Source organism: Mobula hypostoma, chromosome 25 (genome assembly GCF_963921235.1).
Source record: "Mobula hypostoma chromosome 25, sMobHyp1.1, whole genome shotgun sequence".
Taxonomy (NCBI): domain Eukaryota; kingdom Metazoa; phylum Chordata; class Chondrichthyes; order Myliobatiformes; family Myliobatidae; genus Mobula; species Mobula hypostoma.
In genome coordinates, this window is record NC_086121.1 from 27,653,115 (window position 1) to 27,671,094 (window position 17,980).

The following is a 17,980-nucleotide window of genomic DNA, read 5'->3' on the forward strand; positions in this document are numbered from 1 at the left end:
TAATCCATGGCCATCCAAATTTGCAAGGCCACTGTCTGAGCAGTCATCGTCTCAGCTGACACTCTAGTCAGTACACTTGAACCTCGTTGCCCAGCGTCTCCATCACAGAGGCCTTGCGTATCAGCTCCTGGGACAGCCTGGCCGTACCACGCAGGGGAAAGGTGATCATCCAGAATTTCTCTGCCTCTGTGATATGCCTCCTCCTGTGTCGACCCTCACCGGCAGGGTGCTCACCCAGACTATGAAGGTGGTGTATGGGTACCTCATACCACGGATAGCAGCAGTTACACCATCCAGAGGGAAGCCATACACAGGCCCAGGAGCCACATATCCAGCAGGTACCATCTAGCGCCTAAGGAGTGCCCACCTTTTCAGCACCCTTTGGCGTTGACACAGTCATCCCAGGACTGCTCATACTCACTGTGCCCTACTGACTGGTTGGATCTGTGCTCATAACGCCTGTACCAACGCTCCCGTCCCTTCCCTGTTGCCAGTGTGATTGCTCTCACAGTCGGTTCACACTGTGTATTTAGACAGACTATCCCCTGCTTCCCCGGTAACGCCACCCGTGGTGTATTTCCCGGTCCGCACACCACAATCTTCTCCCCCTCCCCGTCCCCCGGTCTGGTGACCCCTGTGGGTGCTGCACCCAAACCTTCCCCAATTTTTCCTCCAACTCCTGTTGCAGGAACACTGGGGACTCAGCTGGATTCATCTGGGAGATCAGGTTGTCCACTGTCTGCTGCAGTGTACTCAGCCACACCTAAAGGGTGCGGGTGGAGGGGGTCAGCAACTTAATGTGCTGTGTTTTAACACCCTGTTCATACCCCCGATCAGCCCAGCTGCCTGTGAGCAGTGTGGGATGTGGAGCACCCACTCCACCACCCATTCCTGGTCTCGGGCTGCTGCTAAGTGTGAACCATTTTCCGATCAAATCTCCCTGGAGATCAATACGTCAACAGGTACATTTAATGTCGGAGAAATGTATACGATATACATCCTGAAATTCCTTTCCTTCGCAAACATCCACAAAAACAGACTCCCCCAAATAATGAATGGCAGTTAAACTTCAGAATCCCAAAGCCCCCCCCAACTCCCCCCATCCACACACAAGCAGCACGATGCAACGACCCCCCCAGCCCCCACCAGCAAAAGAGCATCAGCGCCCCGCAGGTCCCACAAACTATGTAATGTGTTTTCTTGGTCTGCATGACCACATGGATCTGCCACCAGGACCCCCACCACAAGCAAATATCATTCCATGTTCTGTTGTGCCAGAGGCCCCAGTATGATGAAACTGTCGATCCAGCGACACAGGTTATGATGGCCAGAGTGTTTCCCGAGGAGGAGAACCCTGGGGGCCTGGCGTGTGTTCTTACTGTGGGAATGAGCACACCAGACAAGCGGGTGGGGGAAGGGGCAAAGAATTGGGCCAAAACTCAAGGGGTAGCATTGACGTTTGCTGAGTCCAGGACAGGGACTGAGAGCTGTCCTACCTACCAGCAGACCAGGGGAGGCCAGCGGGTCCCGTGGGATGCATCTTAAAGGCATGGGGGGCTGCAGCACCCAAGATCTTGCACTTGGCCTGTTCTGGTATCTCCCGCTGCCCAGAGCATGATTGTATGCCAAGGAATATGACATGTTGGCTGGATCCCTCCACTGCATCTTATCGGGATTGATGGACCAACTTCTCTCCCACAGAAAGATGACCACCTTATCGGGGCCTTGCCTCACTGCCTCCTGCGAGGGTCCCTGTAGCAGCACATTATGCAGTGATGGTGAGTCCTAACCGTACCCCCGAAGGTCTCAGGCAGTCATGCCGTGGCAGAAAGTGGAACTGTGGACGTATCCAAGGGAGGTGGCAAAAGGTTGACTGCCTCCCCTCCTTGGTAAAAGCGAATTAGACCTGTGGCTCTGGGTCGCGGGATCGAGTGTCTACCAGTGCCATCCATCGCTGCATGTTCCATTGCACCCAATCTACTGTAAGGCCTCAGATCCCCCAGCTTGGAAAGGGCCGCTGGGGGCCCTGGCTCCCATCCCTATATGAGGGGGCAACCACCGCCCAACCCCCACTGCTGCCGAACGTTCACAAGTGCCTTTCCGCAGGGCTTCCAGTCAGGGAAATTGGGAACCCTGAGCAGAATGCCAGGAATCCTGTGGAGGGCAGAAGCAGCCCCTGTCAGGGGAGGGCTTGGGGAATGATCCTTCTCCGTTGATGACCTCCTTGCCTCGCTTCCTCTGGCAGTGCGCCCTCCACGTGGGTGTGGGAACCTTGAATACCGGCTCCCTCAGGATCCCGGCTCTGAGCAATACCAAAAAACGTCTCCTTAGGGGTCTTGTGGGTCTTCCACCCTCAGGTAGCTTGTCTAACTTGTACACCCGACTACAGGGACCTTCCCCTAGGTTCCCTTATCCCTCCAGAATGGAAACGCCTACGGAACCCCTATCACTGGTCCCAATAAAAGAAGCACGGCTCCCTTTGAACCGGGAACTGCTGCTTTAATTAAGTACCCCACCAGAGATAAGGCCCTCTGGTGGGTTGCCACAGTCATTATAGATGCCTATGATCAGAGCTAACTGGTGAAGGGCTCTGGTCTCTTCCTCCTCTCTGCTCCATTCCACCCAGAGCTTCAAATCCCACGCGAAGAGTGAGGGATACCTGACCTTAATTGTCACTATCACTGCCCCCCATTGCAATTCCTCTCACTCCTGGGAAGCGGGTAGCACTCTCAGGGCATTGTTAATTGCATAGTGGGATGCCCCCCTCCAGAACACCATGTCCTCTGATGGGTAAAATCACTCCAGTACCCTCTCTGCATCCCAAATTCTCAGCAACCATGTGGCTTCAATTGCTTTTGCTTATACCTGTCTCACGACTGCTCTTTAGCGGAGAGCTCACCGATGGTGGTCATCCCAGTGCAACGCATTGTGATATCCTCCTTAGGTCCCGCTCCCTCATGCTGTTCCTCCCCCTCCCCCCCATTCTGCTGCTCTTCCTCACCCTGTTCCACAGAGGGTGGAGGAGCTATGGGCCAGCGGCGCCCCGTGCCGGCTCTGGTTCCGCGTGACTGCCGGTCTGGCCTGTACTGGCACTGCTGCGCTGTGGAGAGGGCGCTCGTGAAGAAAGGTGACCCTGAGGCTCTCGTCTAACCTCTCGGCCCCATCCTCATCCTCTAACCCCATCCACTTGTCATTTCATTCCATTTTAAAATCTTTTTATTAATATAATCTTCTACAGCTATAAAATACAGAGATTCAGGAAATTAGTACATATATAATTAATAAAGCTGAAGAAAAAAACCATATATATGCTAATGAAAAAAAGTTTTTATAAAAGAAAAAGAAGGAAAAAAGAGAACCCCAGCTAACTAAAATAAAACCCACTAACTATAAAACAAAAAAAAGAAAAAAAACCATTAGGAACCAACTCCCGGAGCAATACATCTTACAATCATTTATATATATATATATATATATGTGTGTGTGTGAATATATATAAAAAGAAAAAGAAAGTAACAACCACCAAATCACATTTATATAATATAAAATTGGAAGGAAACCATGTAAATTGATTCAAAGTAAGTGATAGTATTTAGCAAAAGAGCCCCACCTTCTCTCAAAATCAAATTGGGGGTCAAAAGTTATACTTTTAATTTTTTCCAAACTAAGACATAACATTACTTGGGCAAACCATTGAATTAGTGTAGGAGCAGAGGTATCTTTCCACTTCAATAAAATAGCTCTTCATACCAACAATGTGACAAATGCAATTACATGTTGGTTTGAAAATGAAATACCCTGAATACGATGCGGAATTATTCCAGATAGAACAGTCAATGTATTAGGTTGTAAATTAATTTTCAAAGCTTTAGAAATTGTAGAAAATAAAGATTTCCAAAAAGATTTCAATGAGGGACATGACCAGAACATATGTGACAAAGTAGCTACTTCATTTTTGCACCTATCACAGTAATTATCTGTATTAGGAAATATTTTGCATAGCCTCTCCTTTGTTAAATAATAGCGGTGAACAATTTTAAACTGAATTAAATAATGATTGGCACATATCGAAGAAGAATTAACCATTTTCAAAACTCGCGACCAGTCTTCATTAACAAAAGTCATATTAAGTTCTCTCTCCCAATCTTGTGTCCACTTGTCATAGTTAGCTACCTGCAACATCGGGGCTCAGACCTTAACAGAGTCTGGTCACCTGTTAGCCCTGAGGGCAGCCTCGATCTGCGGCACCTTGACAGCCCACGTCAGCCCTCCTATCCTCTAACTCTTTAGCTCATGTCTGCGTTGACCGGGCAGCCTTCCTCGTGGTAACACATCGCTGGTTTCGTACTGCCACTTCACTTCTCCAGCTAACTACCTCTTTCTGCTTCTGCGAGATTGTCTCGCACAGCTGCCTTACTATGGCTGCCAGAAAGCAGCTCTCTGTCTCTCCTTCCTCTTGGGGACCCCTACATTAGTAAGTACAGTGACAATATGGTGTCCAATTTTCACCCTGCGGGATCCCATCTGCTTTGTCCATGGCGCACCAGGGCCCACCAGTAGGTTGCGAGGACTCCCAATTCCCACACTGTTGGTGGCCCACACTGAGACCCGGCACTCCTCACACAGGGGCTCTTGCTCTTAATTTTGCCTCTAAACATATTAATCTTCTCTCCAGAAACTGAAATTTACTCGCAGCGTTGACTGTTGTGCGAAATCAGGTTTGTGGGTTTGGTGAGTGCGGGCAGAAGGCACTCACTACCAGTCACGACCCATTCTGTCGGTGAGCTCTCAAAGCAAAATGAGAGCAGGTGCTTTCGGTACAGCAGATTTATACCCTACCGGTGCCGTGACATCATCAGTCGGCGCCGTGCTGCCAAGCAGCAGCCAGTGGAAGGGCTGCGATGCTCCTTAAATGGGCCAATCCCAACTTAGCACAGGGGAATGGCTTTCAATGAACAGGTAAGACCGACACTTACTGCAACTCATGGACGCACAAGGTAAAGTTATGGATGCACAAGGAAGCTTAAGCTCACACTATTAAGGATACCAGCATCATCCCCTCTAAATGTGGACAAATTGAAAATATCCTTGCATACCTCTGAAACAGCACAGTGAGAAAAGAAACATCATTTCCCATCTCCTTTAACTAATGAAATAGAAATTTACCCCTCTTGTCTTTGTCAGTGATAAAAGGGAAGGAGCAACAGGTCACAAGAGTATATTCAAGGTTGCTTAATGTCATTTCCAGCACACAAGTGTAAAGGAGAACAAAATCATGGTAACTCCAGATCCAATGCAGCACAAAAAAAATAAGATAAAGAAATGAATAATAAAAAGCATGATAAATATAAATACATCAGATTGTATGTCCATAAAGTGATGCTAGGCACAAAAGTATCTGTACATGAGGAGACCCTGACAGGAAATGATAAAGTGGTGGTGGGGTGGTTTAGTGGGTGGAGGTGTTGATTAGCTGTATAACTTGAGGAAAGTAGCTGTTTCTGAGGCTTGCCGGCCTGGTGTGAATGCTACGTAACCTCCTCTGGGAGTGGGACAGACAGTCCATGAGCAGGGTGGGTGGGTTCCCTCATGACGTGACGGCTGTTTTCCAGCACCTTTCTGTATATAGGCTGCAGTCAACGAACGACACAGCGCTAGATCGAACTGAACTGAGCTGAAGTTGAATATGCCTGGACTGTTTTGTTGACTTATGGTTTGATGTTTTTTCACATTTTTTTTGCCATCTGTGTGATTAGTTCTTTTTTATGTGCGTTGGTGGTGTGATGTTTTTCTTTGAATGGGTCCCATGGTTTCCTTTGTTTTGTAGCTGTGCAAAGACAGATCTCAGGAGTGTATACTGCAGAGATACTTTGATAATAAATGTACTTCGAATCTCGAATTTGAATCTTTGAATACGTCTTTGATGGTAGGTAGGCTGGTGCTGGTGATGCTTTGGGTAGTTTCGAATACCTGTTGAAGAGCCTTCCTGTCCGTCGCAGTGCAGTTTCCGCACCATACCGTGAAGCGGCTTGTCAGGATGCTCTCTGCTGCAAAGCTGTAAAAACATGTGAGTATAGAAGTGCAAAGTCTGGCTCCCTTCGGCCTCCTCAGAAAGCAGAGGCGTTGGTGGAACTTTCTTGATTGTGTAGGATGCACTCCAGGACCATGCGAGGTTGTGCAAAATGTGCACTCCCAAGAGTTTAAAACTGCTTGCAGTTTGCACTGCTGTGTCACCGAGGTAAAAGAGGGGCATGAATGGAGCAAGTTCTTCTGAAGTCGATAACCGTCTCCTTTGTTTCGTTGACATTGAGGAAGAGGTTGCTTGCCTGGCACCAGGCCTCGAGTTGTTCCACCTTCTCTCTGTGGGTCATCTCATCGTTACTGCTAATGAGCCCCACCACTGTCATGTCATCGGCGAACTTGACAATGTGATTACTCGGGTGTTTGGCAGTGCAGTCACGTGTGAGAAGAGTGTACAGCAATGGGCTCACCACCCATGTTGAGGACGATGGGGAAAGAGGAGCGATTGGGCATCCTGACTATCTGAGGTCTATTTGTTAGGAAGTCCAACATGCAATTGCACAGTTGTGTAATTAGACCGAGGGGTAGGTGTTTGTTCACCAAAGTCTGTGGGATAATAGTGTTGAATGCCAAACTGAAATCCAGAAATGGCATTCTGACATAAGTGCCCTTGTTTTCTAGGTGTGTCAGGGCCAGGTGCATGACAGACGTCATGGCATCTGTTGTAGAGCAGTTCCACCAGTAAGCCTATTGTGCCATTACCAGCCATTCAAAGCACTTTGTGATGATCGGTGTCAGTGCCACTGGGCGGTAGCCATTTAGTTCTGAAGCTGTAGAGTTCCTTGGTACAGGGATGATGGTGGCCGATTTGAAGTCTGTAGGGACAGCGCCCTGGATGAGTGAAGTGATGAAGATGTCCGCAAAATCTCCAGTGTGCTGGTGTGCACAGTTGCTGAGTACTCACCCTGGTGTGTTGGCTGGCTCTCTGCGGCTGTTACAAAGGCTGCTCACCTGGGAGGAGGGTAGCTTCCATAGCTCAAAGTGTGCATAACAGTTGTGTAGAGCATCAGACTGTAGAGGGAGGTACCACTGCCACAGTCAATGTTATTTTCCTTTAGTTATTAATGCCCATGATGCCCAGCCACGTACACCAAAAATCATTACTGAGCAGGTGTTCCTAAATTTTTTGTGCGTAGGCAGTCATTGCCCTTTTGATACCTAAGATGAGGTTTCTCTTGGCTGTTTTGAGAGCTGTTCTGTCACTGGACTTAAAGGCCGAATCCGAGGCCTTTAGGAGGGAGCACACGTCTGCATTCAGCCAGGGATTCTGGTTGAGCGTGAGATGACTATCCTTGAGGTACCAACGTCATCTACACTCTTACTGATGTAGCCAATGACAGATGAGGCATATTCCTCGAAGTCTGTGTCTTCCCTGTTTGTGACGGCCTCTTTGCTAGTTAGTCCATTCAAAGCAGTCGTGAAGCATGGAGGTTGCCTCGTTAGGCAACACAGTGATGGTCTCTTGACTGGTTTCACCGTTTTCAGCAGTGTTCAGCATATTAAGATGAACACCATTTAGTTCATTAACTTCACACCCAAACTGGAACATAGATTATTTAAAGAACTTGTGTTTCTAAAACACTATACACATAACTGAGACCTCCTAAAGGATTTTAAAGTTCAAAGAAAATTTATTATCAAAGTAAATATATGTCACCATATACGTCCCTGAGATTCATTTTAGTGTGGACATACTCAGTAAATCCATAATAGAATAATTCAATAGACAACAAACTGCAAATATAGGTGTCCCCCCACCCCCCAAACGTTTGCTTTACGAAACCTCATTGTTATGAAAGACGTACATTAGTTCCCTGTTTTCGCTAACAGGTGTTTTCACTGTTACGAAAAAATTCAGCGCGCAGAAAAATCAGCGCGCGATAAAAGGCAGCGCGCGCCCCGAGCAGCCGCTGTCCCCTGGATTCGGAACGGCATTGCTTAAACACGTTGCATTGAGCAGCCGTTAGCAAGATGAGTTCTAAGGTGTTGGAAAAGCCTGAAAGAGCTCGTAAGGGTGGTACACTTAGTGTAAAACTAGACATAATAAAGCGTTTTGATCGTGGTGAACGAAGTAAGGACAATGTGAGTTTAGCTTGTGGAAGTTGACGAAACGAAGATGATGTTGAAGAGGTTTTGGCATCCCCTGACCAAGAACTGATAGATGAAAAGCTGATGTAATTGGAAGAGGAAAGGATAACAATCGAAACCGAATTCATTAGTGAAATGAACGTGAAGCAACTGCGTGAGATTTTTGCTGCAATGATAAAGTACGACTTTAATTTTGAAAGGGTACGTCGGTTTAGGGGATATTTGCAGGATAGCTTGAGTGCTTACAAAGAACTGTATGATAGAAAAATGCGCGAGGCTCCGCAGTCAAGCAAGCCTTCCACATCAGCCACAGCAGACGACGGACCTCAACCTTTGACATCGAGGCGGGCAGTCATAGGAGAAGATGAGCTGCCTGCTCTAATGGAAGCAGACGACGAGATGACACCTCAGTGTTCCTCCACCCCAACCTCCAGGCCGCAGACAGATACCGATTTGCGGAGAATACAGCAGTAACTGGGAGGCACACAGCACATCTTTAAGAAAAAAGCTGAAATAAACATGCTAATAATTAGGTGCTGCCCGACACGTAATTGTCAGCCCAGATCAGAGACAATGCAATCGGCAATCGCCTCTGATCTGGGCCGACAATTACGTGTTGGGTGGAACCTAATTAATTAGTATGTTTATTTCGGCTTTTTTTCTTAAAGATGTGCTGGAAGCATCCTGGCTACCGCTGTACCACTGCATGCTTCACGGCAATGTATCGGTAGGCAGCCCGGAGGGTGGGGGCCACTGCACCACCCAAAATCCGACAAGTCTATCACACCATCACCTGTGTGCTCCGCACTTTCCCAATTCCAGTAAGTGATACTACACTGTACATATATTATTTCTACTTTATATCAGCTGTGTATTTTTACGTGTTATTTGGTATGATTTGGCAGCTTCATAGCTTAAAGGTTACTGGAGAGTGTTTCTGCCGAGAGCACTTGCGTGAGATTTTCTGCCGACAGCGCTTGCGTGAGATTTTTGCTACGGAGAACAGTGCTGGCAATGATTGTGGAAAAGTATTTCTACTTTATATAGTCTGTGTATTTATCATGTCATTCCTTCTTTTACTATATGTTACTGTTATTTTAGGTTTTATGTGTTATTTGGCATGATTTGGTAGGTTATTTTTGGGTCTGCGAACGCTCACAAAATTTTCCCTTATAAATAAATGGTAATTGCTTCTTCACTTTGCGACATTTCGGCTTACGAACCGTTTCATAGGAACGCTCTACCTTCGGATGGCGGGGGAAACCTGTACAAAAACAAAGAAATAGTAATGATAAATAAATAAGCATAAAATATCGAGAACATGAGATGAAGAGTCCTTCACAGTGAGTCCAAAGTGAGAACATTTCAATGATGGGACAAGTACAGTTGGGTGAAGGTGTTCCCTTTGGTTCAAGAGCTGGGCTGTAATCAATAAAGAGCATCCTGATGTATGCATCTTTTCTCTGTCCAGATGTTCCAGGGTTTAGTGAAGTGCCAAGGACGTGGCATCTGCTGTGGACCTGTTGCTCCAGTAGGCAAATTGGAGTGGATCCAAGTCACATCTCTGGCAGGAGTTGGTATGTTTTCTCACCAACCTCTCAAAACACTTCATCACTGTGGGTGTAAGTGCTACTGGATGATAATCATTGAGGCAAGTTACTACGTTCTTCTTAGGCAACGGTATAGGTGACATCTACTTGAAGCAGTCGGGTATCTCAGACTGCCAAAACAAGAGGTTAAAGATCTCAGTAACTACTCCAGCCACTTGATCAGCAGAGGTCTTTAGTATTTGATCAGGTACCCCACCTGGGCGGATGCTTTCCACACATTCACCCTCCTGAAGGATGCTCGCACATTGGCCTTAGAGAATGAAATCACAGGATCGTCAGGGCTGTGGGAGTTCATGATCATTTCTCCATGTTTTGACGGTCAAAGCGAGCATAGAAAGCATTGAACTCATGTGGAAACGAAGCACTGCTGTGGCCAATTTCACTTTTTAAGTGGTAATCCTATTCAAGCCCTGCCACAACCATCAAGCATCCTTCATTGATTCAAGTTTAGTTCAGAATTATCCACCGTCAGTTGGCTTTCCAGAGATCATACCTTGACTTCTTGTAGCTTTCTTGGTCATCAGACTTGAATGCCTCTGATCTGACCCTCAGCAGATCTCATGGCTCCAGAGTTTCTGGTTGTGGAAGACTCGGAATGATTTTGTGGAGATGCACTCATCTGCAACTGTCTTAATAAGGTCCATGACAACCATGGTGTATTCATTCAGATCTACAGATGAGTCCTTGAGACACGCCCCAGTCCATTGACTTGAAGCAATCTCATAGCCGCTCCTCTGCCTCCTGCAACCACCTCTTTGTTGTCTTAATCTCTGGAATGTTGCTCTTTAACCTCTGCCTGTATGCAGATAGAACGACAGCCAAGGGATCAGATTTACCAAAATGCGATCTGGGCATGAAATGGTAGGCATTCCTTATCTTAGTATATCAGTGGTCAGGTGTGTTGGGACCTCTGCTGCTACAGGTTATATGGTGATTGGGCAGGGTTTTCTTCAAACAAGCCTCGATGAAGGCCCCAGCTATGAGTTGAAATGTGTTGGGATGGACTGCTTCCTGTTTGGAGACAGCATCATGGGGTATCTCAAGAACTTGGCCGCTGGTAGTATGTAAACTGCAATCAGGATTATGGAGAAGAACTCCCTAGGAAAATAGAATGGATGGCATTTGACCATTAGGTGTTCAAGGTTGGAAGAACCCGAGTTCACCCAACTGCCACATTGGAGCACCACTGAGAGTTTGTCATGAAGCACACACCTCCATCTTTTGCTTTTTCCATATGAGCAGTTTAGTCCATTCTGTAAATTGAGAAGCCTTCGGGTACGATCACTGTATCTGGAATGCTGGAAGAAAGCCATGTCTGACTCAAACATTGAGGAAAACAAGCTCTCATTTCCCTCCGGTACAGCAATCTTGCCCTCAGTTCCTCAATTTTGTTCTCCAGTGGCTGCCCATTTGATAGCAAGGTGCTGGGTAGAGGGGGCCTTATCCCTCTGCATTTTAGCCCTGCTTGGAGACCCCAACCCTCCTGCCTTGTTTCTGAGCCATGGCGATGCATGTTAAAGGTGCCATATCTGCTTGGTCCGTCAAGTCCTTCAGAAGACTGTGAAAACTGTAGTAAGTTGATTTAAAAGTACATTGCTTAAAGGGAAATTAGATGCTGCAGATTGCAGTGAGAGTAATTAAAGAGAGGTATATTTAGAAGTATTACACATTGCCCGTAGAATGTCATCATGGTTCACATGCACCATTTTGGATTATACACACAAAATTTATTTGAAGTTCTTGTTCTTGGGTCAATAGGGCCTCATAAACAGCAAAAATTTCATCTACAGTATGTTTGGTGGTGTGGATGAGAAATGAGCGCCAAATAGAACACAGACCTTTCTTTCTCCAAATAGTGCAAGAGGAACTTTGGTTTTCATCCATATTGGTTGCATTATGGCTTGGAATCGAAACACCAATTGCCTTTGAATAGAAAATCCTCTAAGAAGTAGTGAATATCACGGGTAAAGCCCTTCCCATCATTGAGCACATCTACACGGACTTCTGTTGACCATTTATCATCAAGGGGCTCCACCACCCAGGCCATGCTCTCTTCTTGCTGCTGCCATCAGGAAGAAGATACAGTAGCCTCAGAACTCAGACTATCGAGTTCAGGAACAGTTATTACCCCTCAACTATCAGTCTCTTGAACCAGTGGGGATAATGTCACTTGTCCCATCACTCAACCTATAAGCACACTTTCAAGGACTTTTCATCTCATATTCTCAATATTCATTGCTTATTTATTAATTATTATTTTTTTTTCCTTCTGTATTTGCATTACTTGTTGTCTTTTGCACATTGGTTGTTGTCCGTCCTGTTGGGTCTGGTCTTTCATTGCTTCTATTATGTTTCTTTGATTTACTGAGTATGGCCACTAGTAAGTGAATCCCAGGGTTGCAAATGGTGACATATATGTACTTTGATAATAAATTTACTTTGAACTTTACAAGTACTAAAAGAGATCTTGGTATAAAGAGAAAATCTGCAGATGCTGGAATTCCGAGCAACACACACAAAATGCTGGAGCAACTCAGCAGCCCAGGCAGCATCTAAGGAAAAGAGTACAGTCGGTGTTTCGGGCCGAGACCCTTCGGCAGGACTGGAGAAATAAAGCTGGGGAGTACACTTGAAAGGTGGCGGGAGGGGAGAGAGAAAAGTCAGGTGATAGGTGAAACTTGGAGGGGGAGGGATGAAGCAAAGCGCTAGGAAATTGATGCGTGAAAGAGACAGAAGGATATGGAAGAAAGAAAAAAGTGGGGGAGGGGAAGCACCAGAGGGAGGCAACGGGTGGGCAAGGAGGTAACATGAGAGAGGGACAAGAGGATGGGAAATGATGAACGGTGGGGGGTTGGAGGCATTATGGAAGTTTGAGAAATCAATGTTCATAATTTTGGTATAAAAATCTTAAATCATTTATAAATGTTTTTAATTATTAATGCCATCCTATACATTTTGCTTGTGTCATGTTGAACTTGTCACTGCAAGGGTGAGGGTGTACTACCAACTCATACTGGTTTTTTAAGACCAGTGTATGGTGAATACCATTCACAGTATATGGGATACTTTAAGATGACTGAATCCTTCTGCCTGACGCATGGTAGACCCAGATTCAATCATAAATTTTCAAAAGGGTTTTGGATATGAATTTGAGGAATAAACGCTGAACTCCTCAGCAGATAGTGAAAGAAGGCAGACTAATTGGCAAATTACAAAGAGCTAGCAGAACCACAATGGGCTGAATGCACTGCTTTCATGATTCTAAGATTTTGTCATTTGTGTGCAAGGAAGTTAATCATGGATGAGGAAAATTTAAATACTGAATATTTTTTCCATTCTCTATGTTGAGATGGTAAATGAGACAGGCAGGTATGCAATCTCACTGAGATAACCACATAAATAATTTCACAGAACGCCAGGGAGTTGATTTACATCTGATTGCTTGTGAAATTCAAGAGAAGACCTTGGTGTAATTTCCTGTATGATGGAGGAATAGATGCTTAACATTGCTGTTTAGTTGCTCATATGGTAATCCTAGCTTCAAATTAATTCGTGTTGGGGTCAGAGATGTTAGCTCGTTGCTTAAGTACTAGGGCACAACACGTTGAGGAGTTGTAGGTGAGGAGAGGTCAGTAAAACAGATGGAAACAGAAACTGAAGGAGGATGCATGTTGTGTGTAATTAGTCAGACTGGCATGCTTTGCTGAGACAACTTACAGCAGCTGCTGGAAACCCCTAATGAAAACAGAAAGTGCTCTTAGCATATAACAAAGTCAGTCAGTATCCGCTCAGACAGAAACTGTACCGTAACTGGAGGTTGGAAGATTAGTCAGCTCTGTCATGGGTTCTCTCCAAGACATCTTCAAGGAGTGGGGCCTCAGAAATGCGGCATCCATGATGAAGGACCCCCCCATCACCCAAGATGTGCCCCCTTCTCATTGTTAGCCTCAGGAAGGAGGTAAGAAACCGGAAGGCACACACTCAGCGATTCAGAAACAGCTTCTTCCCTTCTGCCGTCTGAGTTCAGAATGGACATAAACTCCATGAACACTACCTCACTACTTTATTATTTCTGTTTTTGCACCATTTTTAATTTAACCATCTTGTATACATGTATATATATATATATACTTACTTATTTGCTTTTTTCTTTTTCTATATTTATCATGTATTGCATTGTACTGCTGCTACTAAGTTAACAAATTTCAGAACATATGCTGGCCGGCTGGCGGCACAGTGAGATCAGCGCCAGACTCCGGAGCAAAGCTTCCCGAGTTTGAATCCAGGTCGGGCCATTCCTGAGCACACTTTCCATTCGTGCCGGGTTGAGTGTCGAGCTAGTCATTCAGCCTCATAAAAAAATACAAGGGTCGAGTCAGGAATGGTCATAATGTGACCCGGTTAATCCTGACACCACGTGCCAGCCAAGAATGGCTGAATCTCTGGTACGACATGCTTAAAAAAGAAAACAACATATGCCAGTGATATTAAACCTGATTCTGATAACACTGGACAAAAAAATTTATTCACAAGTTTTGCTTCCTCAGAATCTTTTTTGGTTCATGATAGACCACTTGAAGCTGAACACAAATATAATTTCAGACTACTTGTATCACATAGGAATTTGGAGATACGAGACATTAACTTCTATTGAATATAATGTGTTTAATTGTGCTGACGCTTTGCAGTACAACTAAGCTAAGAATGTTTTGTTGATGATCTTCATTTGTACTCAGTGTCCAAGACTTCTCAGTCCAAGTGTCCAACAGTAATCAGTCAGCATTGACGGATTCCAGTTGCCCTGATACCATTTCTCCATGGCCACAATGTCCTGGTGAAACCTTTCATCATTCTTGCTACTGACATCACCTAGACTTGCAGGGAAGAAGTCTAAATGGGAATGCAGAAAACAAATCTTTAGTGACATCTTCCACTTCAAGGTTTCAACTTAAATTGTGGCAACATTTTCAATGACTTGAATTATGAATTGAAATGACAAATATAGGTGTTTTTTAAAATGGCACGTGATAGGGAAATTTCATAGTGAGTTTCATGATCAGCAGCCCAAAACCTATAAGACACACCCAAGCATATTCAGGAAGCAAAATTTTTGTTGTCCAGTGTAACCCTCCATCTGTACTAGGGTTTATTCAGTTGTTTTTAAGTGAATTGAATTTTTAAGAGATTAAGGGAGCTAGTGCTTTACTCTTTGGAGAGAAGGAGGATGAGAGGAGACATGATAGAGGTGTACAAGATAATAAGAGGAATAGATAGCGTGGACAGCCAGCGCCTCTTCCCCAGGGCACCACTGCTCAATACAAGAGGACATGGCTTTAAGGTAAGGGGTGGGAAGTTCAAGGGGGATATTAGAGGAAGGTTTTTTACTCAGAAAGTGGTTGGTGCGTGGAATGCACTGCCTGAGTCAGTGGTAGAGGCAGATACACTAGTGAAGTTTAACAGACTACTAGACAGGTATGTGGAGGAATTTAAGGTGGGGGCTTATATGGGAGGCAGGGATTGAGAGTCGGCACAACATTGTGGGCTGAAGAGCCTGTACTGTACTGTGCTGTACTATTCTATGTTCTATGAAGTCTAGGCAAAGGGGAAGAAAGAAAGAGAAAACAAAGGAGGAAGCAAATGATGAAGTGAAGGCAAAGCATCATCAATTAACAAAGGGAATGATAAGGGACTGCAAAAGGAGACGGTTGTGGAGCAACAAGGTCAGGTGGCAGAGGTGGTGGAAGTGACAACAGCAAGACCATCACCGGAACCATATGACAAAAAACAGCATGACAGTGTTGTCTTCTGATCAGTCGACATGATAAAGATTATGTGTAATCTGTATTGTTAGAATTTTGTGGAATCAACTGTTTCCAGGATTTGAGTACAAAATCAAATCTTCTTTGGTGTTGCAGGAATTCCAAACCATCTCTTTCCAGATAAAGATTACAATGGTCTATTAGTAGCTAGAGTAGAAAACACTTTGACTTAAATTCTCCACACAGTCTTCTGCTTTTAACATAGAATTTTTGTGAGAGCATGGAAGTTACATTCTGTGCATTTGCATCAATTGTTCACTTCTAATCTTCCAGCGCTGTCTGAGAAATGGGAGCTCATTTTCAGGGCAGGTGGCTGCTATGCACCTGGTCAAAAGATAAGGCGCTGTCTGCATTCAATACCCACCTCATTAGACATCTCCTGTACCTCCTAAAGTGGCCACTGAGTGTGTTTCCATGACTTTCTGCTGCTGTAGCCAATCCACTTCAAAGTTTGACAGGTTGTGCATTCAGAGATGCTCTTCTGCACACCATTGTTATAATGCGTGGTTATTTGAGTTACTGTTGCCTTGCTGTCGGCTTGAACCAGTCTAACCATTCTCCTCTGACCTCTCTCGTTAACAAGGTGTACTCACACACAGAACTGCTGCTCACAATGTTTCCTTGTTTCTCGGAGCATTCTGTAAACTCTAGAACAGGGGGGTTCCTAACCTTTTTTATGCCATTGAGCCTTTCCATTAACCGGGGGGGGGGGGTGTGGACCCCAGACTGGGAACCCCCGCTCCAGAAGATCAGTGAAAACCACAGGAGATCAGAAGTTTCTGAGATACTCAAACCACCCTGTCTGGCACCAACAATCACTCCATGGTCAAGGTCACTTAGATCACATTTCTTCCCCATTCTGATCTTTGGTCTGAACAACAACTGAACTCCTTGACTATGTTCACATGTTTTTATGCATTGACTTGCTGCCACCTGATTGAATGATTAGATATTTGCATTAATAAGCAGGTGTACCTATTTAAGTGGCCACTGAGTGAATACTGAACATTGTTGAACAGAGAAAACAATAGAAAGGAGCTCAGGGTTGGTTTCACAACCTTTTCCACAAATTCTGTCGCAAGCAGTGAAACAGGGCTCTAACTACAAAGTATAATCCAGTGCTAAATTAGACACCTGGGTGCTTGGGGCCTTGGAGGTGGAAGGGAAAGCAGGGAAAGGAAGGTAGACATCTTTAGTGCGTGCCTGGTAAGGCTCTGGGAAAAGGGGAGTGAGTGCTGAGGACATTGGAGGTTTCGGCATAGGTGATTATTTCAGCATGGAGCTCATGGGGTGAAGAGGGAGCACAAGTGAACCCTCTGTGATTCTGTGAAGCAGGGGCAAGGTCAGATGGTAAGGTACTTACGGTAAGATGGTGGCATGCTTGGATGCAGCAGCCACTCCGGGTCCAATCAAAGGAGCACTTGCTCACCTTTTATGCGAACGCATGTCACTGTAGGATACTAAGAATGTCAAGTACTGCAGGACTATCCCATCAACGAGTTAACGTGATAGCAATGGAGCTGGGCTTATTGCGTACTGTTGCATTTTCTCCTGGATTTGTTGTGTACCACTGGACAGTGCACAGTGTAGGTGATGGTCCTGGATGTTTTTATTGTGATTGGAAGGCCTTGTTGGACATTGGTAGCAGTAACATAAAATTTTGCCCAATTCACTGGCTCATTGACAAGACCAATGGCAGAGGAGCTGTACTGCCTCAGCCAATCAGGAAAGGTGATGCCGAGCAGGTGTGGGAGAGCCTTTGTCGGGCGCACTGGAATCCATACCTGGGCTGGCCAATCCTGTCAGTGCTGCCCTCTGGTGTTCACTCAATGGAAGATCAAGCTGGACCAGGACAACTTACCATCAGTTCTGCAGTCATGCCACTCAGGGCCTTGAATTATATTTTTTTTGTTTGTGACTGTAAACTTTTCCGAAATCTTAACCATACGTGCTATTTGGCCTAAGTGTCATGTGTAGTGTGCTGTGTGCTGCTGGTAATGTGTTTCGCCCCATGGCCTCAGAGGAGCACTGTTTCGTTTAGCTATATTCATGTACAGTTGAATGATAATTGAACTTGAATTTAAAGGCAGATCAGAAAATGAAATCAACAAATTTGGTGAAATCTCAACAAAGGAGAAAAGAAGACAACTCTGGTGTGGAAGAGTAATCAAATAATTTATTGAAATTACTGTAGTTCCATATTAAACTCTTGCTTCAATTTCACAAGGTAAGCCAATTGGACATTTACAATCATTTCAATAGTAATGATCTTGAAGGTTTGGCATAAAAGACATACAGTGTTTCTGAAATCATGTGAGGACCAACAGGAGGAAAGACCCTACAACCAGGGATGGAATTTATCTACACCAGGCTTTGTGCTCT

At 45.1% G+C, this 17,980-nt stretch overlaps 1 long non-coding RNA gene across 2 annotated transcripts in view; it reads right to left on the reverse strand.

Moving 5' to 3' along the window:
* LOC134337763 (uncharacterized) overlaps positions 1-17,278 on the reverse strand; it is a 77,321-nt gene extending 60,043 nt beyond the window's left edge. For both annotated transcript variants that reach the window (XR_010016060.1, XR_010016059.1), the window contains exon 1: positions 16,962-17,278. This is a non-coding gene — a long non-coding RNA (uncharacterized LOC134337763). The remainder of the gene's footprint in view (positions 1-16,961) is intronic.
* Positions 17,279-17,980: the final 702 nt, after the last annotated feature.